Source organism: Strigops habroptila, chromosome 3 (genome assembly GCF_004027225.2).
Source record: "Strigops habroptila isolate Jane chromosome 3, bStrHab1.2.pri, whole genome shotgun sequence".
Taxonomy (NCBI): Eukaryota; Metazoa; Chordata; class Aves; order Psittaciformes; family Psittacidae; genus Strigops; species Strigops habroptila.
In genome coordinates this window covers 52,198,887-52,221,686 of record NC_044279.2, presented here as the reverse complement: position 1 = coordinate 52,221,686, position 22,800 = coordinate 52,198,887, and the positions used below count along the sequence as shown (strand labels likewise).

General features: G+C 39.1%; 1 protein-coding gene across 1 annotated transcript in view; it reads right to left on the bottom strand.

Moving 5' to 3' along the window:
- Positions 1-6,270: 6,270 nt before the first annotated feature.
- The window catches only part of LOC115605689 (potassium voltage-gated channel subfamily A member 5-like), a 131,329-nt gene continuing 114,799 nt past the window's right edge, over positions 6,271-22,800 (bottom strand). The window contains exon 3 of the mRNA XM_030480489.1: positions 6,271-6,498. The gene's annotated coding sequence lies outside the window, so the exon portion shown is untranslated. The remainder of the gene's footprint in view (positions 6,499-22,800) is intronic.

Here is a 22,800-nt window from a genome sequence, read left to right as displayed (position 1 = left end):
CCAAGGATCAAGGTCTCTACAGAGAAGAGTCATCTGAGAGATAAGATGTTCACAGAGTTCACATAACCTTGGTGTGACTTGATCTAACCTCTTTCCTGTCTCCTCTGCCTGCCTGCCTCAGTGCTAAGTGATCTCCCCGTCTTTATCTCTACCCATAAGTTTTTTCATCTTATTTTCTCCCCTTGTCCTGTTGAGGAGGGACAGTGAGTAGATGGGTATCTGTCTGTAGCCCAACCTCAACACATCGCAGAGAGTTAGGCAGAGCAGCAGCTGAGCATGCTATAGCCCAGATCTGTCACAGTCGTCAATCATCTTACGCACAGTTCCTACCTATACTTTGGGAGCAAGTCACTGCCAAACTAAGTCAGCAATACAGACAGAAAAGTGTTTGATTCAAAGGACTCTGACTATTTAAGTTTCCCTTTGAGCCCACTGTCCGTCTCACAGTTGAGTAGCTTTGGTCTAAGGAGTGTTTATCTTCCTGAGATAATGGTAATTGCCTAAATCCTGTACACTAAACACTTTAATGAGAAATTTCACTAGAAAATGAGAGTGATATTGTTCAAGCTACTTGGTGCTGCAGCTTATAGACTGATGTAGGTGAAGACTTATGCTTCTTTTTCAACCTTTCCTTCTCTTAGAGAAAAAATATGTTCTTCATTTTTCTCCAAGCATTTCACTACATTCTCCATGGCATTTCAGAAATAATTGGTAGCAGTAACAGTAGATCTGTAAGACATTTTTGTGTCAGCACCAATTCTACCCCCTCCTCCACAATCAGTGAATCTGTTTTCCAAGATCTTTTATTCCCTCAGAAACATTTGCTAAAATCTGTAATTTCTTTGTCTAGCTACTTTGACAATGAAATGCTATTATTTTCAATATAAATAGAAGTTCCATAGAGTTTTTTTGTTGAATTCTATGTAACGTTTTTACTCTGTACTGGGACAGACTTTTAATCTCTCTTTTCCTTTTCCCCCCAGCTTTTTCCTCCCTCTTTCTTTTTTTTTTTTTTTATCCAGTCAAGGAACACTTGCAGAGCCAATTCACAACAGATATGATATTCTCTGCCAGATCAAATGTCTGTTAGTCTGTCAATGCTATTGCGTGGATCTAAAGGGCAGAAGGGCAAAGGGGGCCTAACCAACCCTTGCACAAGCACTAGGTATTATGGGGTCTTGCATTTCTTTGAAGACCTTGTTCTAGTCCTGCTTAAAAGGACACAGAGAAGACCAAACATTCATTCACCCCCCCTCCCATACAAGTAGAACTGCATGCTGCAGAGCTCTGAGAGAGTTTGTGCAAGCCACAGGCACAATGCCACATGGACTTTTCTCTGGAGTAATGTTGCTGCTCACTGCCAAGCCCACAGAGCTGTTCCCTAAAGGCAGTTACTACGGTACCCTCTATTTTATGTTTTTAGTGTGAGGTGATGGCTCTGTCTGTGTGAGTGAGTGGGAACCATTTGAACATACATATAGAAAATTATTCTCTTGGCTCTAGGGTAGCAGTTGAACAGGGCAAGTCCCAAAGGTTTGCATTTGTTTCTAATCAACCAAGTTTGCACTGTAACAAGAAACATAAGACACTCTCCTGCCATGGGCAAGGCTCATTATACATAGAGGAGCTCATACGCTGCTTTCAGGAAAACTGCTAAGAAAACAAGCAGAACAACGTTATATCTTGCTGGACAGTGTTAACATTTGACAGTGTAGTAAGTTACAAATGACTTTAAGACTTCTTCCATAGGAACTTTCTGTTCCAAACTGGACCATAATAAACTTAGAAATTTATATTCTGCCTCGTCAAAAGAATGTTGTCAGTAAGAAAGCAAGCATACGAGCCATTTGGTACTTTCAGTATATCTCTGTTGTCTCTTTCTTAACACAATAATTTAATTTCCCCCAATGCCACCTCAGCAGGGAGAGAAAAAGTTTCCAGAAACAGATAAAAGGGACAGCAGATTCCAAGTTGTAACAAAGGAAAGCCTGCTTAGAAGTCAGCTGATTTTTACTGGGTGTAACCTAGACACTGGGATCCAGGGAAAGCACGTCAAACTGAATTTATTGACCAATGCCAAGGCATTCCCAAGGTCTGGCTGGAGCTGGAACAGCCCTGGACTTCCACGGAGGGTTTTATCACTTTAAGAAAACAGATCAAGATCATTAATTTAATTTTTTGGTTTTTATTGAGATCATTTCCACACCATGGCCTTCCAGACAAATGGATAGTGTTAAAAAAGGTAAAAAGCAAGAAAAGCAGTATGATTATGGATGAGAGGAGGCTTTATTAAGCATTAGAAAGAGAAAATGCTCTACATCAAAATTTACATGCAACACAGGAATCCATCTATCTTTCATTAACCTACCCAGCTTTTTCCATTTGGAAATGTTTTTTTCTTAGTTCTTCTTTTTCCATGCCCATGCCCTGCATGCTTCTCCTCGTTTCTAGTTTCCAGAGTTTCTTCTTCTTTGCGCTGTTTTTCCACATTTTAAACAGTGCTGAGAACTAGCCCTACAATGCTGCGCAGATGCATATTTAGGGACTATCAGTGAACTTAAGATGGAAGGGATGGAAAAAATCCACAATAAAATAACAACTGTTTGTCTTGACCAAGATCTGTACATGGCCCTGTTCATCTCATTTTTACAGCTGGTTTAAATTGACTTTCATTCACTGAGACATTTTTGTGAATGCAGCATGGGTCTGCTTTACCCACCACTGAATCTTGCTACTGGTTCTATTGAGAGGTCTTCCTTGCATTCATGCAGTAAAATATCCAGAAAAGAGATCTCAATGAAACAATATTTTTGACAGTATCCTTATCTCATATGAGCTATATGAGAATGCACCCAAAGTTAGAAGAGACCAAATAATAACATGTCCTGAAGAGAAATTGAAATGACTGGCAATGTTTAACTAAGAAGAGGAGCAAATACAAGAAGATATCATAATAATTTGAAAATGAAAATTGTGTGAGGTAAATATATTGCAAACTTCTGTTCATCATAGTCCATAACACAATAATGATGTGCATCTAACGGTATTTAAAGTTGCAGGAAGTTTCCAAGTGATAAAAGCTTTAATATCATGTAAAACATAAATACAGTGAGAAACAAGATTCAGAGAAGCCAAAAATCTAATCGGATTCAGAATGTTTGAATATTCATAGGCATATCCGTAACCATTTGATAACAACAAAAATATGTCACATAATACAGATCAAGATTTCTACTGGTGTTGAAAGAAGAAGAAAGGAGAGTCCTTTACCCTCACATCTGCCTACTAAGTCTTTCTCAGAGACATCTGCCGTATCTATGTCAAAGACAGAAAGTCTGTTTTCATGGCCACTGCTTCTTACCCAGTGTGCCAGCTCCTGTTTTCTTTGAAGCTGAGTGATCTTACAACTGAATGTGACCACTTAGCACTCTTTTCCCCCGCATATCCTTGTATGTTTCTACTATTGTGCATTAAGAAAGCGAGGAGAAAAAGAATCAGGAGATTATAAACTGGTATAAATAGTTTGATCTCGAGTGATGCTGGCTGAACTACATGTATTTGTACCTAGACATGGACAACATTCTCCATCAATCAGTGCTACCAGATTTCCTTCTTCATTTAAAAGTTATGAAAATCTGTTCTAGGGAGAGTGTGGGGGGGTGTTGTTCATATGTGGAAGGATAGCGACTAGAAGAAGAGGTAGTAGGGACCCTATAGTTCCAAGAGAATAAATTGTGACTTTTCTTAGCTTCTGTGTTTCTACTATTGAACTATATCAAACATAATATTGGGAGTGTTGCTAATGGGTATGTTTTGAGAGTGTGCTCAGATCAAAACAAAAGTCTGCAAAAAAACTGCAAAAGCTATAACAGCACCTTGAAATCTCTGGACCTTTCACTTTCCAGGGAAGATGTTGTGCTGCAAGTAGTAGAATGCTTCAGAAGACAACAGTTCCTGATCTCCAGATGTTCAGCTCCTTTCAAAACATATGCTTTGCTATCTTATGTGAAATCTGAGGGGGAGGGAATCCTCCAGTTAGTTGTTATGTTTTTGTTAAGACACGGCTCCATGAACCAAAACCAAGAGAGAAAAAAAGATCCTCAAAAAGAAAAAAAAAAAAGAAAATCCCCCAAAGCAAAAGCCAAAAAAGCCAAAACCCAATCCCTTTTAAAGAAATTATTCCATTAAATCATGTCAAACAAGGACTTTGCCAGACTCCACGCCCTTGTAGTAACATAACTAGAATGATTCACTGAGTCAAAAGCTCAGAGGTTGCCAATAACCACTGTTATTTTGTAGGCTTTTCAGATTCAGTAGGAAGTAGCAAATAAAGGATCAGTTAAAGCCCTTATATACACAAGGTCTGCTATGGTATAAGGTAGGGATAACATAATGCCTGCAGTTGTGATGGCTTCAAAACATACTGTACCAAAAGAGGGCTCAAATGGTTTGTGGAAAAAGACATTTCTTGTACCTCTGTGTAACACTCTCATGCTGCTCCTACTGTAATTTTGATCTGTTTTTATCTTCCCACCTCCCCCCAGAAAAACTTTCGGATTCATGGTAATGCCAGTCACATGTAACTCATGCCTTTCTAGTCTTTCATTGAACCTGGAAATTAAAAGATGCAACAAGGTCAAAGGAGGAATCCTTTTAAAGCTTTTCCTATTTAATGTACCTGCATTTAGCTCACAACACAAAGTCTTTCAGAAGCTAGTATAGAATCGCAAAATAGTTTAGGTTGGAAAGACCTCAGGAAGTCCTGTGGCCCAGCCCCCTGATCAGACCATGAGTAAACATTGACTTAGAGCAGTTCCTGTGTCCAGTAAGATTTTGAATAGCTTCAAGGACAGAGACTTCACAACCACTCTGAAAACCTGTTCCAGTGTTTGATCACCCTTGCAAGATGGTCCTTTTGTATAATCAGATTTTCTTTTGCTGTAACAAGCCTCTTGATTTAAGAAGGAAACAAATCCTTCTACTGCTTCCACATGCCCTGTTAGAAAGACTCTATGTAGACCCCTGTGAATTTGCATACTGTGTAAGACTTTTGTTTGACTTGGTTTCACTTGGTCCTATTTGACTTCCCTTGTCTTCTCTACATTGCCAGTCTTGACTCCCCTTAGAGCTGTTTCCCTGCGAAAGACTTCAGCGCACTCTAGCCCTGGTTGCAAGGGCATAGCTTGTGTTTATAGTTGCTGACTGTTCTCAATCCTTTCCCCAAGGGAGCAGGAACCTCTTACAAGATTAGCTGATTACTCTGCTGATGATATTGGGAATTTAGTAGGAATCTAGCAGTGGTCTGTCTGGCATCAGGATTTATATACTATACTAAGCTGTATGTGAAACCTCTGTAAACTGTTTTCTTTATACACTGCATTTACTACAGCTCAATACAGAGGTGATGTTGTAGCTTTGGCATTATTAATTTGAGCCATGCCACTCTTTATTAAAAATACTGCCAAGAGTTCTAATACACAGAAAACTCCAAATTTCAATTTTCAAAGATGCCAATTAGCAGGAATCTGTTGAATCTGTTAAATTAACTGCAGCAAAAATAATTAATATAGCAGAATAATGTGTTTTAATTTGCACAGTTTGAATTTTTTCCTAACCATTTAGCAATAGTTTAGATGGGTTGGATGTTCTGACTTAGTAAGCCATTCTAGACAGGGAAAAAGTCTCATCACCGTTAGCAGTGCTCAGAACAACCTAAATCATGGAGGGGTCCTCAAATTTAGTGATTCCTCCCTTCACCTGGCTATATTGGCTGCTCCAAAATACATCATCATGACCAGACTTTACAAAAAACACCGTGAGAAGATTCAGCCAATTTATGACCAGCTGCTTCAAGATTCAATTTCTATTTTCGCCATTGCGGAAACCAAGTCTTTCAACTTCTTGGGATGTGGTGTAACACATGCACACTGGACTTTGCTGCCTTTTCTGTTCCTTGCCAAAACTCTTAACTCTCCACACACATAAAACCACAGAGATTTGGTCTTCATTTCCAAGCCACAAGGTTTCTATGGAGTCATTGATAATTCTGTGAAAGAACTAGAAAGACTTGAGAATACTGAAAAAAGACCTCCTCAGGAGATTCACAGACTGCAATGATTTGTGCCTACAGAAACCTTTCTGGTTTTGGTTCCTAGTTTCACACAGTGCGTGCTGGAGAAATTTTGTCATTACATAAAAAATAATAACAGCAACAAGAAGAATAACGTACTTATGAATGGACAATTAAACTTTCTTTAGTGAGATGGTGGGTAGAGCTCTCCTAACTCTACGGGAGATGCTCACAATGCCAAGAGTTTAAATACATTTTCCTTAGGGACATGTAGGACAAGGAGGTGAACCTGAACTGATGGAGAGGTCAGACTTATTCACCTCATTTTCTGCTCTTCCAGTCCTTCTGTCCCCTGCGGTCCTTCTCCTTTCTTGCAGTCTGCTGTACAATGACCTCATATGATAGTAAGGAATATGATGCTTCTGCACCTAGAATGCAGGAGAAGAAAACAAAAAAAAAAGTTTAGAAAAAGACTTTTCTGTTGGGGCTGAGGGACAGAGGATGATTTGGAAAGGTCCTCGAACATTCATGTATTCATGACAAATATTATTTCTCCGTCAAATCATGCAGGTTTTCTTGCAGTAAATCAGCTTTCATTCCCTCAAACAAAGGTCTTACTCCTGAAGGCATTACTTCCTTACAAACCCTCTACTGGTACAGGATAGCAAGTGTTGGGAAAACTCCTGTGCTTAGAAACCACTGAAGATTCAATTCTCTGCTATTAATCCTCTTCTAAACCCATGAGAGTTAAGAAGGCAGAATACCTAGGTTCTATTTTGTGTAATCAGAAAGATAATTAACGAATACACATAGAATCATAGAATCATAGAATCGTTAGGGTTGGAAAGGACCTTAAGATCATCTAGTTCCATTCCCCTGCCATGGGCAGGGAGACCTTCCCCTAAACCACGTGGTCCAAGGCTCTGTCCAACCTGGCCTTGAACATCGCCAGGGATGGAGCATCCACAACCTCCCTGGGCAACCCATTCCAGTGCTTCACCACTCTCACTGTAAAGAACTTCTTCCTTATATCTAATCTTAACTTCCCCTGTTTACATATACATACCTGCATGTGTACATCCATCCATATATACTTATATGTATAAAAAAAAACTTTCTTAGAAAATAAATGCAACAACTTCCTGATCTGGAAGTCAACCTAGGAGTTATCAGGGTCAAAAAATCAACTCATCACACTGCTAGCATAGTAAAAGAAAGTCAACGTATGTGGCTATCTTTACAAGGAGGGTGAATTTAAAGGAAAAAAATGTTATATTTTTACTGATAGAGTCCATCTGAAATGCAGCAAGCAGCACTAATCACCATGTGACAGACAAGATATCATGATTGAAAACAGCACTGCAAGAGATCCTGAAACCAACAGAAGGATGACTACCAACTTTAAGAGGTTTGGAAGCTTGTCTTAAGGTTAGAAAAAAGGTTTAAAATGGAACTGCAGAGTTTTTTAAATAGCTATGTTGGCCAAAAAATTCCAAATCACCAACATTTCTTTATAGCACCTGCATTTCATTCCATTTTTAAAACCTCTATTATTGCCTCATTTTGAAACTCTCTTGTCCTACATTTGATGTGTTACAAAAATGCAATCTTTATGACAGCAGTCTTTACTCTTTCTGTAATAAAAAAGTACTTCCTCAAACCAGTTGCTTGCAGTTTGTCAAAATTTAGAATTCAGAATTTCATTTTATTTGGGATATTTGTGAAAACTGCTTTGGGTCCACTACTGAATTGTGAGCTTAAATTTGCTTTTAAGTTGCTAAGTAAGTGTTCAAATTGATTTTTTCTAGCATTATTCAAAGGCAGCTGAAATGATAAAATTCAAATATGACCCATTTATCAGTCTTACATATCAAGCCAAATCTGGGAATATATATTAAATCATTTTGAAAGCTTATAATTTTATCGTTTATTTTCAAAAGATGTGTATTTTAACTTTTCCTTTAATTCTTAACATGATGGAGATAACTAACTCTATTGTCATTGCAAGACTAAATTCTAGAATGTGAAGACCCAGTATTCAAATACCAAGCAGGAACTTGGTATATTTTATTGCAAATCTAAACAAACTGGTGAACAAAAGAAAAAAAAATCATATCACACATTATGTAATGTTAGGTTATCAACAAATAATAGAAACAATAGGTTTGCACGAAGGATGTGTATATGTTTACAAGCTTCTCAGGCAATACAGCTCCAGTGTATAGAGCCTGTAATAAAACCTCCATGATTCTGGTTATGTAGGATTGACAGCTTATATTGGAATAGCTGAAAAACCTTCCTCCCAAAAATATATGAGGACGGTTTTTCTCTTTCCATTTTAGGCAGCATTAATAATAATTTTAAATTGGTTGGTATTTTAACTAGGTGGCAAGAAGTAAATTTTAAGAAGTACACCCCACTACCCCACTCCTGAATTTTCAACAGAATGCTAGCAGAAAAATGTGGAAAATATCATCACTGCATCCAAAGAAATCTTTGTAGGCTACTCCAGATGAAAACGGAGTAATTATTCAATTTTATTCAGAACAGCAGCTCTAAATTTAGAAGTCTGTTATTTTGGAACAGCTCTAGTTTTAACACTAACTTAGGAACAAAGCCAACAGTTGTGCTGTTGCATTTTTCCCCTTACACATATTAATTAAGGTGTGTTTAACGCCCATCCCCAAGACCTACTCCCTCCATTATGAAACTAGTAGTAATCTTCTTCTTACAAAGCAGAAAAGATCTCTGTGCCTTCATGATGAGGGGAATTGACATGACTGATAGCAATCAGTTATTCACCCCTGGGTGAGGGAATTGGTAACAGAGTGGCAAGTTAATGAAGAATTAGGTGTTAGGTCTGGGATCTGGGAAAGATTTCTTCAGAGATTATTTAAAACATGTTACATCTTTCTTCTGGCAACAAAATCACCACCTGGTTTGAAGGGACATCAACAGGGAGCCTAAATCACATCTCCCTCCTGCCAACTTTTCACTCAATGACTCCCATCAAGTCAGCACAAAAATATGCCACTGCACATGGATGTTGTTCAGTTTCTAAAACAAATAAACATGTCTTTATCATATAAAATACTGCAGACTGAAATCTCCACAGCGGCTCATGCAAGCAGTATTTTACAGCAGGTCCTCCAGGATGAGGGGATCAAGGTTTTGTGGCAGCCTATTTGTGGCTTCCAGCCCCCATCTGGTTGCTGGGGCAGGACTGAGGGCCCAGGTAAAGACCTTACATGTGTGTTTCTCCTCCTAGAGTCTTACATGCCTCTTAAACTTCTTATTCTGGCTTTGTACAGAGTTTTCCAAACATAGGCTCCCAAGACTAAGCTTCTGAGCTGAAGTCATCTTGTTAATCAGTAGTAAATGTTTTCAAAAGGAGATTGTCACCCTGGGATCCTCATGTTCGATGTGTATAGTCCAAGATCTCACATACATTTTACTGGGCACACAAAACTGGAAGTCCCCAAAAATGTGGTCTCTTAGAGACTTTGACTTATGTGATCTGTAGGTTCCTGTTCTCCTTTAAAGTATCAGAAAAGTTTACCTACATTTTTCTTTACCTCACATTGAAACACGAATGAAGACTAAGGTTCAGAAATCTGGCAAGGAACAGAAAAACTTCTAAAAGCGAAGACATGGATACCTCCTGGTGCCTGAGGGCTAAATCCTGGTGGTGGTGTGTCCAGCATGCTATTGCTGTTTCTAAGAGACAGAAATCCTCTCCCTAAACAAAGAGGTGTAAATTCTCAGAGCCAAATTCCCAGAGTCTGTGATCCAACTAGAAGTGAGACAAACAGAAAATAATCTGTCAAGACACTTGGCATAACCTAACACTTGAGCACAGGAGCAAAATTCTCCCCTCTTTGGTATATGCCTTTACTCACCAGGAGGTAAAAAAAAAAAAAGGCGGCTATTTTCAATGACTCATGCAGAATTTCTCTTAGCTAAGGTCTATCTTTTGCCTTGTCACTCTCAGGCCTTCCTTAGGTAAAGATAGAGACAACCCAGAGACATACAAAACAATTCTTCTAAGGATCATGGGTAGAAAAGTGGTCTGTTAGTCCCAGCAGTTCAACCACCTTTGTCAACAAAACAGTGGGCTCCCCTCTACATTTATCACATCTGTTATATATGCTGACATAATATGAAGGGAACAAGAACATAAGGTTTTATCATGGTTTTCTCTAATCTTCCTTTATTAGAACAAATCCCCGTATTCTCAGGGATTAGGGTCAGGCAAAGTCTGTTGAGTTCTCAGCCATGCTGTTGCTGGTCTTTACACTAAGGTGTAGAATATAAGGTAAAAAGAAATTATTTGCACCCAAATTGGAGATTAGACATTAAATGGCTCAAAGCGCCATAAGCCAAATATGCCTTAGTGCCTGATGAACGGTGCCTGTGGGTGCTGCCCTTGGGAGAGGCAAATCGCTGTCCTGACTCCCCTGGAGCCCATAAGTTTTCCATGTGAGAAGCAAAGAGAGAAACAGCAAAACACAAACCACAAAGTGACACAATTAGCTGTTGGCTACACAGACACTGCCTACAGCTAGTCTTCTTGGAAGAGAACATTTTCTGTATGGCAGTCAAACACAGCTTTGTTTAAATTTTCAGTTCATCTCTGTGCAGTTGGTTAGTTAATTGTGTTTTGCAAATAGCAATTTACAGTTGGAGACAACACACTTTTTCCTAAACAGAAGTCACTCAGCCTCAAGCACTGTATTCAACTCTGATATAGCTCTTATATTCAGCCTGTATGGTCTATCATCAGTGGTTAGTCTTGATTATTTCAAGCTTGTTTTATAGAAGTTCCAGTTTCCTGAAGCAGAAATTTCGCCTCAGAAAGAAAGACACTGTAGCAGTACAGGCTTGGAATGCAAAAGCCAAAGAAAAATAACCTGTGCCTGGCAGCCACACCAAAGAATCTCTTTTTTTGTGCTCATTACCCATGAATCTTGTCACATTTTAACTGTGAGAACCATGTGGGGATGTGGATATGATAGGTAGTTACAAATGGAGGACACAGTAAGACCAGCAATTTCCTTAGACAGTGTGCCCTAAATTACAGGTTGAGTACCTGTCTGAAAGTAAAAGGATGAGAGGAGCATCTCTGTGGGTATATTCTCTGCGTGTGTTGGACCATTGGAAAGAGTGAGTATGCCAGAGCCAAAGCGAAGAACAGAACTAATTTAACTCTATGAGATATATCCCCTGCTTGGAACAAAACACCTCTGCTGAAAGGAGGCTTTTCATGGAGCAGACAAACCAAATAAGCCTTGAAATTCTGTTATCCAAAGTATTACTTTTTCCCTTATGCTTGCTAAGAACTAACAACCAGCTCTGATGTCTTCTCTTCCTTCTTCTCCATGAGGTGTCATCATGTCTCTTTTGCCAGGCAGACCCCTAACCAACTGCTGCTCCTAGTTCCTAAAAAGCCAAAAATGTTCAATGGAAATAGGGCAGAACTCTAGAGCCTCACTCTCCTGAGTGCCCTTATTACTAGCATAGGAGGTCACATTTACACATTTTTTCTCTCTCTTCTGAAGAACATTTAACAAGACTGTCTAAAGGGTTGCTTCAGCGATAAAGCCCATGCAAGAATAAGTGGCAATTATGACATGCACAAGGGTATGAGAGACTCTTCCAGAAGAGCACTGGAGTTAAGTTACCCACATCCTTGGTGAGTGCCCTAAATTCAAAGTTTTCCGAATGGGAAGCTGGGGCTGGAGCTTCAGCAATCAAATTGTAGGTGAAAATTTAGGCAACTTTAAAAAGCAGTAGAAGATGAAGTGGGGTCATAATGACCGAAGTTTTAGGCCCGGGTGCTTATAGGTGGTGTTTAGCACACGTGTTGGGGGACATGGTTGTCCAATTTGCTTATTTGCATGTGTGAAGGGGGATGATGTTGTATATGCAGATGCTTCAGCTTTTTTCTGTTAAGTGAATACTCTACACAGCTGTTGCCCAGATGTCCTGCTAACTTCCAAGAGATGTTGAAGCAAAAATGAGCAGAGGAGCATGAGGCACTCAAATGCTTAGCAATGGATTGAAGAACAGGAAGAGTAAAGACATAGGTGAGGAATAGGTGCTCCTATTTATGTTTAGATTAGTGAGGGTGATAGACAATCTGTGCTCTCTTGGCCCCTCATCTGGCACCAATGGCCACGGAGGAGAAGCAGGGGAAAGAATCATAGAAAATCATAGAATATCAGGTTGGAAGGGACCTCAAGAATTATCTGGTCCAACCTTTTTTAGACAAAATGGCCCAGCACCCTGTCCAGCTGAATCCTAAAAGCATCTAAAGAATTCCCCCACGTCTTCTCTGCTATCGGCTGAATAGTGGAATTCAGTTTTCATTCTAATTTATTATAAGTGGGCACAAAGGGGTGCTAGCTTTATTCTTAACACTTGAAGAAGCAGCAGGGTTCATGGGTAGGGCACATGATTTACTCTTAGGAGGGCAAAGGGAAGAGGAGGGAAGGAAGGACCATGGTTACACTCTTTGGTTATGTGCACCTCAGCTGAGAAGACCACGCCTTCTCTCAGGGCAGTTTCCACACTCAGCACTCTGTCATCATTGCTTCTCAGATGTTTTCTTCTTTCATTACCTGCTTTGCAAACCCTTTAGCATGCTTTCAATGGAAGCAGTTGTCCCTCATGAGCTAGGGTCCTCTCTAGAAAAAAGTGTAAGTTTCATAAGATAGCCCTGTGATAAAAAAGTGGTTTATCACATATTTCTGCCAATTTCTCATGCATCTCTGATGAACTCACCTGTCTCCTGCTCACTAATCCATCTCCCTCGGGCTGCTCTCAGTATGCCAGACCTCTGGGGAATTTTCTGCAGCTGCCATATGTGGAAAAAAAGAAGAAATAATTTACCTCTAAAACGTTCTCTCCTTTTGCCTCTCAGTGTAAAACTTCCCCAAAATGCAGCAGTGGCCATTCACTACGTGTTGATGACTAGTAGAAAAGCTTTTATCTGACAAAGCTCAAAAGAAGAACGAGGAGAATGACATACATAATTTGCTTCCAGACCTGGGCACCACCCAAGAAGTTAGTTCTTAAAACTGAAATATGTTTAGGTCTCTATTTTTTTTTCTTTTTGTGTCTTACTGAACTCCAAATAACTGACTTCATAAAATGAAATAAGTTATAATCCCTATAAAGCCTTAGGTTTATAGGGTTAGTGAATGCAACTAAAAGAAGCAATCGTAATGTAAGAAATCCAATTACATGAATATGGGTGGATACATTTAAAACTACAACATTTCTAAATAACATTTTCTGGTAACTCTCCAGCTAAATACAGAATATTTGTTGATAAAATGAAACATAAATGAGCTAACGCCCTCTCTTTGAAACTTTCTGATTAATTTATAGCCAGTTGGCATGACAGCCATCTCCAACTCATCAGAAAAATCTTTCTTATAGATCACCATGACAATTGTCTTTTTACAGGTAAATAACAATTGTAAGCCCTGCACACTAACATAAACTATTTCTTCAATTTCAGGGCATAAAATTAACATAATCTGGATCATAGTCTACCACCAAATTCTCATTTTCATTAAGATTTTATATTACATCCCAAAATTTTATTTGTATCATAGTTGGTTAGGCATCATATTGACAGTCAATAAAAGTAAAAGATGTAATACCTAAAGGCATTTATTCATATGAGTATTGTGGACCCATATTGGTAACCTTCGTGGAAGAAAATAGGCAGTTCATTCTGAGCAATAATTTACACAGGAACATATTTGTCCTTGGGATTTTGGTCTGTCATGACACAATGGTTTAGCTTGACAGGTCTCACTCTTGTCACACTGTCACTGTCTTTAAAGAAAAATTCTCACTGACTAGTGGAGAGAAAGAAGATAATGTAGAGAACAGAACCACATTTGAGGGGATTTAGTTCACAAAGAAAAGAAAGAATGTGTTGAAGCTACTGTGATGAAAGGTTTCCTCGTGCAGATGTCCTGCTGTTGAGGACTGTGAGCACTGAAGCGGCATCTACAATCTCAGATTCTTAATCCAACTAAAGACTTGCTGTTTTCGCACGGAATATCATTAACAGGCTAGAGAAATCTTCTTTGGTGTCTTCCTTTGTTTCTTGCCCAATGTCTTCTTGCCCAATATATGTGAAAAAACTACTTCAACACAAGCAAGAAACCTGAGTTTCTTTTGGTTCCTCTTCTGCTCTGCCTTTTATGCCAAGGCTGGAAAACTCCAAATAAAATTTAGCTAGCATTTGAATCTGTGAATTAATATCTAGGCTTTCTATCTTGACAAAAAACATGCTTCCTTTCACCTACTGGTGAATTCCTGCTCTACTTTATGTACCCCCTAAATCAGTCTAAAGTACAATCTCTGCTTTCCTGATAAATCTTTCAATCCTCTATCTGTTAGAGAGCTTTTACTTGCATTGCAAAACTTGAATTTTTGTTTCTCCATGTATGCTAGGTAGAAATAGACACCAAGATACTACTTCTTGAGATGTGCGTTAGTTATGATAAGGACAATGACCTTAGAAGCAGCCAACAAAGGACAGGTAAGAGATGATGTGATTTTAGGAACTTCTTGAAATTTTTCAACTAGCTATAATACATTTCAATAGCACAGCAATTAGATTCTTAAAATAGCCATTGGTAAATAAAATAAATATTAAAGGTACACTACGTTTAGTAGTATTGAGTTTCAAACGTAGCTATTACAACAGCACACATATTGCCAATCAAAAACACATCTGCTGCTGGAAAAGGCAGAGAATGAGAGGAAATCCATAATTCAAAGAAATTCCAATCAAAATAGCTAGGGTGTGTCACTTTTCCCTGTGTTTTCTCTGCTTCGTTATGTAGCAATCTGGAAAGGTTCATAGAAATCTCACCCACTTTGGAATCATAAATAATAAATAAACTACAGGAAGACTGATGAGGCTGATGTTTGAGTATAGAAGCAGGAAAAAATACAACATATTTGAAATGAAGTTGAATAACATTATCAGAAGTCAATCTCTTGCCCTGTTTAATATTTGTATGTTTAAATAATATGCAACTGTTTGCACCAAACTTTCAGTCTCTCCCTCTGTTTTCTACAGAGTTTGAATAATTTATACCTGAGTGTGGGGGTAAATCTGTAGCACCTTAACAAAAAGCTACATAAATATAGCCAAATCCCAGTCCCTAACATATGGGCTTGCGTCATACAAAGCGGGAACAGCGCCAATAAAGTTTTAACAAAATTAGTAGCTGATTGCCATGCACTATGATTGTTTCAAATATATTACTACTTCAGTACTTCTCTGGAACATAAAATGAAGAAGATAAATCTTCTCTGAAAAAACACAGGTTGTAAAGCTGGTGCAGTAGTTTCTGATTTGTTTCTTCCAAATTGTCCATGAAAGAAAGAGGTTTCAGGAGATGATTTAGAAACCACAACACTGCTTAGCCATCTTGTTGGGATATGCTCTGTGACCATTTCAGTTTCTACTTAAACGAGTGATGGCACTTTGAACTTGTGAAAGCAAGTCTCTTTAACTACATGAGAATAATTAATTTCTAATACTGTAATGCTGAAGTGCATTATGGGAATGAGGTAAATCCACAGTAAGTAATTATGATCACAGCCCTGAATGTCCACATGGGCATAAAAACATAAACATCAAGCTTACAGCCCCATTGGAAAGATTTCTTTTCATTGCCATCCCTCTTCTTTAAAGCAACTTTCATCTGGCATTACGTTAACGGAAGTTAAAGCATGCTGGTAATTGCGTCACCACAGAATTTAAACAAATATAGTTTATTTCAATTCAAAATTAAATTGCTATTTCAGACAGACATATCCATCTTGGATCCATTTATCAAAAGTAAATGTCTAGGAAACCAGCTGAAATTAAATTAATGCCACACACTTTATAGTTGCTGGCTAATATCCAGAGCGCTAAAATGGCAATGCAGAATTGTAAAGGCACAGGCATATTGTTTATATGTGCTGGCTGAAATTCAAAATGGTTACAGTAAGTAAGAGAATAAAATATTACTAACAGGGTCCTCTACTCCTCACTTTCGGCCAGCAAGTATAATGCTTAGCTGGGAATAGGTGATAATTATGAAACATAGCACATTAACCTCTAAGCATAGATCCTTCATGATCCTAAGCACTCATACCTGGCAGACACAGGAGGAGAAGAGAAAACAGGCATAGACACACTGACAGTCTCACAAATGGACTAAAGTGACAGTGGTTTGGCTCTCCTCCATGCAGTGTAACTCTCAGCTGAGCAAGGTGTTGATGGCTTTTCAAGGGTGCTCTGCTGTATTGTATTTTATTTTACAAAATTAAAAGCTGAGTGTGTGGCCTCTACCACATTCCCAGTCCTCAGCAGGAGCCAGGAGATGCTGCATCTCAGAGAGGCAGCCAGTCTTACAGTTGGCCTTTGTGAGAAATGGTGCTTAGGAGGAATACCCCTGCCACCTGCAGGGTCTGGAAAAAGCTTTCTGCAGCCTGAAGAAGAGCTTTTCGAGACCTTTTATTGCCTCTCAGCCATCTTCCTAATGTAACAGAAACGTAGCAAGGGCATGGACCTCATCTGGCCTTTTCTAAATTAATGTTTGTTAGAAAAATAAGTCAAGTCCCCAGACACAAGGCTTTATCTGGTTTCATGGCTAGCAGTACTGTCAGTGCAACATTGAAAGCAGCATGGGAAATGTAGGCTGCTTTCCAAAAGCAGGAAAAACATGTCATAAGACATGCCACGGCAGGGGGGTTGGAACGAGATGTTAAGTTCCAACTTAAAAGTCCTTCCAAATCTAACTATTCTAATGATTCCTATGTCAAGATTCTCGAGATCTGTATCGGCATCTTAGGGAGTCATCCCGAACTCCAGCTGAGCACATAACTCATAGAAATTACATTGATTTATAGTCATTAATTTATTTTTTGTGTTTATTTGCCATTGGAAATTATTCCCCAAAAGATTAATAATAGATCGGCGCCCAGAGAAACAGAATCAACACCCCATGGAAAATGTTGAGAGACTGGAAAACAAGTTCCTATTGATTCACAATAAACAAAACAAAACAGAAAAACCCAGGCGTTGTTCATTGGATAGGAATTCTAAAATATTCCATTTTGGGAGTCTGGTGGGCTTGCTTCTTGCCCAGCTTGAAAGCGTCTTTCATTTCTGCTTTCTCAATGCAAGAAGAAAACCACAATAATCTAAATTAAAAAAAAAAAAAAAAAAAAAAAAAATATTAAAAAGCTGTTTTCAGGTTCCATTGTCTATAAGCCCATATACTTTGCCTTCCTGATCATTACTGTTTTTTCTACCTTCAACCTGTGCTCAGCTCATTTGCTTGAAATCTTTGTTTTTCTTCAATGAAAATGGGAGAAAAGGACAAGTCTTCAAGGTAGGCTGCTGGGAAGATACTGCTTTGGTTTTCCAAACAAAAACCTACAATAGTCCAGTAAAATTGTAATTTTCCCATACAGGATCTAAGTTGTTCAAAACCAGAGCTTTTTCACCAGGAATATAACCTTCCAAGAAATCTGCTTTATCTCAAACAGTCTAGACAAGTTCTGCAATTAACTTCTGGCCATTAGGTGATTTATAGACTATTCATTACCAAAAATCTGACCCAGAAAACTCGAACTCTGCCCATTTATTTAGATATTATACAAGCCTAATAAATGAAAATATCTCTGAGAACTGTCTGAACACTACCAATACTTTTGCATCTTTATTTCAAAAACTGGAATACGATTGTGTATGCAGAAGTATCTGCTGCAATTTGAGACACTTGGAGATACCTAAGACATTCATGTGAGCTAATCAGAAATGACACAGGACTTATGGAAAGACTACCCCTTAATAAGCAGCCAGCTCCAGACAAACAGGATATCAAAGACACAGCTTAGATGATGTTAGGATGCTGATGTTTAGACAGCTGAATACCACCCCAAACCTGGTTTCTATATATAGCCTTTAAAATTTGTTTTTTCAAGTATCTCTACCCACAAGTATATTTATGAGAACCTTGCCCAAAAGTAAACCCAGCTCAAATGAATTCCAGCTCATTGACTTAGAACCAAGAAGACCAATTTTTTAAAAAATAATTTATTCTGTAAACTACCTGTCCTTTAACATGGGTCCCACGGGGACATCTCTGTAATGTTTGTACCCACACAGGCTTTTCTGAAGAGCAGTAATAGGCGGTTTGATAGAGCAGTTGCTTAGTGTGCTGCAGAGGGGAGTTTGTACATACATTTGTCTGTATGGTAGGGAGATCCCAGTCTTTTGACAGTGCTAAAAGGGCTAAAGGCTTACTTTTGCTCCCTAAAGAAAGCACACCTGTCTGACTGCATAGATGGTACAGCAGTGTTGATCTAATGGAAGGATTGAATCCTCAATGATCACTTTTCAGAACAGAGACAAACTTTTACTGTCACTATTACTAATAGGATCAGCAGGGTATTGCTGAAGAGGACAGCCTCTGAAAGCTTGTAGTATGTATCAACCATTTGAGGAATATCATACCCTTATCTCTTACCAACATAAAGGTAGTAATAACAGACCTAGACCTAGATTTATACAAGCAACACTCAAACGTTTTGCAAAAACTGTTTGGAAGTCTTACAGAGTTTTATACTATTATAAAATCAGATATGTGCCAAAGACATTGCTTTAAAAAGATTGCGGTCATGTTGTCTCCCATTTAAATAACCTTTTTTTCCTTATGCAAAGAAGATAAAAAATATTTTCTCTTTCATGGGAAAATGTAATGGAAGTAAACATTTAATAAAACAGAGATAACAAATACAATTTGACCATTCTAAAAGAAAAATGGATAAAGAGGAAGTGTGAGACAAGAAGAGAAGATTCCTGTATTTCACTGGAATGGTGTTAGGAAAGCAGTCAGAAACTTTCAGATTCCTGGGGGCAAAGAGACTGTTTGTGGTACATCTGTGATGACAGCAGTTTGGTTAGTTACCCAGATTATAGAGAAATGTTCCAGCATGCAGAAGACTTTAAGGCTTTAACAGCATGAAAAGGATGTCAATGGCTCGACAGAGCAGAAATCCTAAGGGGAGCTTCAGTCAAGGTTGAAGGTATTCAGGTATGGTCTAAGCAGTTAGTTCACTTTCATATCCTGGTTTGAGAGAGAGCACATTTATGTAAACAGATGGTATAAACTCATTGCAGGGGCTCTTTTTTATTACAGCTCCTACTTCAGAGCTGCTCTGCTTAACATCACTGCAAACCTCCGCAGAGCAGCTCAGCATAACACTGCTATTCCCTGCCTGTCAGCTTGCTGTGGCTCTGCCTCATGCACACAGCTCATCAACCCACAGCTACACGCATGCATATTCAGCTCAGGTCTTGCCACAGCAGTAAATGAGCTCGTTCTCTTCACAACAACTCCCTGTGCTACCATGCTTTCAGCATTTTATAGCACTACTATCAATTGTGTGCCTCATCTTTCAGCCCTTACTGTCCCCCAGACTGCACGTGCCTGCTACCTCTCCTGCAAATGTCACTACAGCTACCCCATCTGAGAGTTAAACAGGCCAGCTCCACCTATAGCACCTCCCCCACAGGAGCAGTGCAGCCACCACTGCCCCATGCCTTGTGGCAATAACTCAGCACCGACTGAATTCCCCTGGCCTCTGGGGAACCCCTCTTTCTTCCCACTACACTTGCACTGCCACAGTCTGACAACTCACAGTCATCTTCCACCCATCTAAAGTTACCATGAGAAAAAGCAGATTCACTGGTATTCTGCAAACCTTTAAATAGTATCTTCTTGTTTGAGTCAGAGGTAAAACATGCTCTTAAACACGAAATAGGGCTGGTTTTTGACTGTGGAGTTTCTACGTCTCCCAGCGATCCACAGAGCTCCTGCTTTTGCTAAGATAGATTCAGTTCCTTCATTGAGGCAGCTCCAATGCGTTAGCTAGTACATGTGAATGCTCTGGCATCCTGCTCATGTCTTGTCCTTGCCTGTCAGCTACCTGCCTGCATAAAACTAGGAGGAACAGACTTAGAGTTCACCCAGGATGCAGAGGGATGAAGCTCCATCAAAAGAACTGGGAGACCTTTTCTGCTCTAGAGATTATCATGACTAGAGTACATGAAGACTGCTGATGACAGAGAACCACACTGCAGGAAAAAAGAGACTCCAACAGCTGGACTTTCTGTTTGTTATTTGTTGCTTAATTTAAACTATTAATGAATTTGAGAGAATGAAATCTTGTTCAGCTTTTGGCAGAATTCATTCCCTTTAGTCAAAGCGTGAGATCACATAATGTGTATCTCCAAAGATCCCCAGAAAAGAAGATAAAATTTGACATGGCTTCTTAAGGTTTTAGAATGAAATAGAAGGGGGAAAATAGAAAATTCCATGCCACCACACCTCGCCTCCTCCAAGTGTCTTTGCACTTCATAAAGAAGCAAACACATAAAAAATGCATGCACATAGGTCCAAGATTTTCAAAGACCCTTTACCCACAGCTTTCTAAACTATTGAGGAGAGGTCCTTTCCTTGAGGATAAAGGTTTGCTGCGTATCTTCAGGAGAATGAGAAGTCATGCTTTGATCATTCTGGTCTTGACAGTTGCATGACTTACTTTCTTCTTCCTGACCTGGGCTTTACAAAAACATACCATAGATGAAATCGGAGAATGTTCAAATACCACTCATGTAAAAGCATGATCCAGTAGGTGTGAGATGGAATAGAACTTATGATTCTGTGATACGAGTAACCAAACAAAGTTTCAATCTAACAGACAGATGCTACAAATTCTGTGTACAGAAAGGAAGCAAAAATTTACCAATCAAACAATACAATGTAGTCTATCCATTCATCCTGCTGTCCAGCAAGTTCTGTGATAGTACTAGGGAACACCAGACCTCTCGCTATCTTTTATTAGGGACTTTTAGAACTACCTTTAATACCATAACTGATACCTACAAAGCTTTCAGTTTAATTCAAGCTGTATTGAATAAACTCAAATATGAAACAAACCAAGACTCACTTTTACAGCTTCTGTAAGGAGGAACATGCAAAAGAAACACTTGGTGAGTTGCTGCTCTCTACTGGGGAAAGGATGTAAGAAAGACTACACAAAAGGAATCACATGGCACACACATTATTTAGTTATATTAATTCCCTGAATTACAAGTTATTCCAGTCCTATGCATAAGTTGATTTATGTTATTTTAATTAATAAAATAATTAATGCAAAAGTTCTTTTGATTGCGAATTCCCGAGTTAAATCTGCATAAGTAATTTAATATGCAATTTCATATGCATGTGTTTACCTAGCTTAAAATTTCATTAGAATAATATGCCAGAAATTTGCCTCTTCTCCCTCCCTCTCCCAAACACACATGTCACTGTATTATCTCATAGTGCACCTAAACCACACCTTTTCTTTAGAAATTATCTGATTCCCTTTAGGCTAGCGTATCATATTAGGCTAGCAAATCATCCAAAACTGGACCTTGTATATGTGTCACAGGGTATGATGACTGACACTAGGGCACTGTGATGATAACAAAAGAAGGAATTAGGAAACCAATAGGCTGACAGGGTAAACCCAATGTGTATTATTACCTTTGGGAACATGATTGAGCACAGGTTTGAAGAGTCTAACAAAAGCAGAAGATGGGGTTACCAAATGGCAATCTGTTTGCCTAATTAATGTGCTTTGGTTGGAGCAAGAAACACTTTGTTCTCAATAATGGCAGCTGATAGAATTAATGGGAAAACCTGGAGCTCAGTGCCCTCTGAAGAGAAAGCCATGAAAGTTATATCTTGATAAAAGATAGTGTTACTAATCCCCTGTCTCCAAACTTAAGTAGTGAATAGGGATTTAGCCTGGGTGAGTCACTCTGAGGTGAGTCTGAAGCCTGTCAGGACAAAGGTGACAGTGGCCAGAAAGATGAAGCCTTTTCTGATCCTCACCTTGAGCTTACGCCCAAAACTGTCCTGATCAAAACATCTGCCTTCAGACTATTAGACCACTTCATAACCCAAGTGGGAGAAACACTCACTGCCATCTGCACTGACTGCACCTGCCTTACTCTGTGGGCTTGGCTCCTGTATTTATAACATTTTGCCTAGGTTTTACAGTAGTTCCAGAAGACAAACTAAATTTCCCCTCTGAAGTAAGCTGCAGCTGCTCTTGAGTACAGCAGCCACCTCTTCCCTCTTCAGAAACACAGATGAGTGGGAACACACTATTCTCATTTACTGCTCCTTCCACTATTCACCAAGCATCAGATCCAGTTCAAAGCACCTTGTCTAGTTCTCAGAGATATGCCTGGCTCTGTCTATCACTAACTGCTAGGCTAATCTCTTTTACAGTGAAGACCACACACAACTGTGACATTCTAATTTGGTAAGCAGAAGACCTGTGGTCACAGAAAATGAGCTTTCCCTGAGATGACCTAAAGCTATAGACTTGGCTAGCAGACAAAAAGAAGGAAGAAGGTGATCATGACACTTTATTCACAGCCAAATACAAAACTCATTCTTTTAGCAGAGGACAGCATAAGTAAACAAGGAGTATCTACCTGAGCTCAAACACAAAAAGCAAGTGTAAAGGTGATACCAGCAGGTATGGGATGACTAGGAAGAATACAGAGATATTGCCTGAGCATGCATGGATGGACAAAGAAAACCCAAAGCTGAGCTGGAGCTGAAAGAATTAAGGAT